This window comes from Etheostoma spectabile, chromosome 6, assembly GCF_008692095.1.
Source record: "Etheostoma spectabile isolate EspeVRDwgs_2016 chromosome 6, UIUC_Espe_1.0, whole genome shotgun sequence".
Lineage (NCBI taxonomy): Eukaryota > Metazoa > Chordata > Actinopteri > Perciformes > Percidae > Etheostoma > Etheostoma spectabile.
In genome coordinates, this window is record NC_045738.1 from 19161830 (window position 1) to 19162305 (window position 476).

Genomic DNA, 476 nt, shown 5'->3' on the forward strand with positions numbered 1-476 from the left:
ATGTGCTGATAACGAGGCGGTAAACCAAATGTTCGTGGAATGACGGTCACCGGCTGCCGGACGGAGGTGTTGACAGAGGGCAGAATCTGCCAGACTTATGTAGGTCAGCTGAGAATCAATGCTCCAGTATGACTCAGTAAAACTGACAACCAGGGAGGTTAGTCAGCTAATTCTGACTCTCCAGTATTGGCTCTGGCTCGGTCTGCTCCATCCAATCTGATCGGAAGGATTTCATAAGAAGGACAGAGCTCTGTGATGTTCCTGGCAGCCCAGACATCGTGTAACAACTGCAATTTCTCCTCTCATTTGCCTCGGCATAAAGGGCTCTTTCATGGAAATGCTTATGAAAAGGCAGCAGAAGCATATCAGATTGAGAAATGTAATAGTTTTCACTGAAGCCATTTTAGGGAAAAAAAAAGAGTCTGCATATTGCTCAGTAGGTGTGTGTGTGTGTGTGTGTGTGTGTGTGGGTGGGG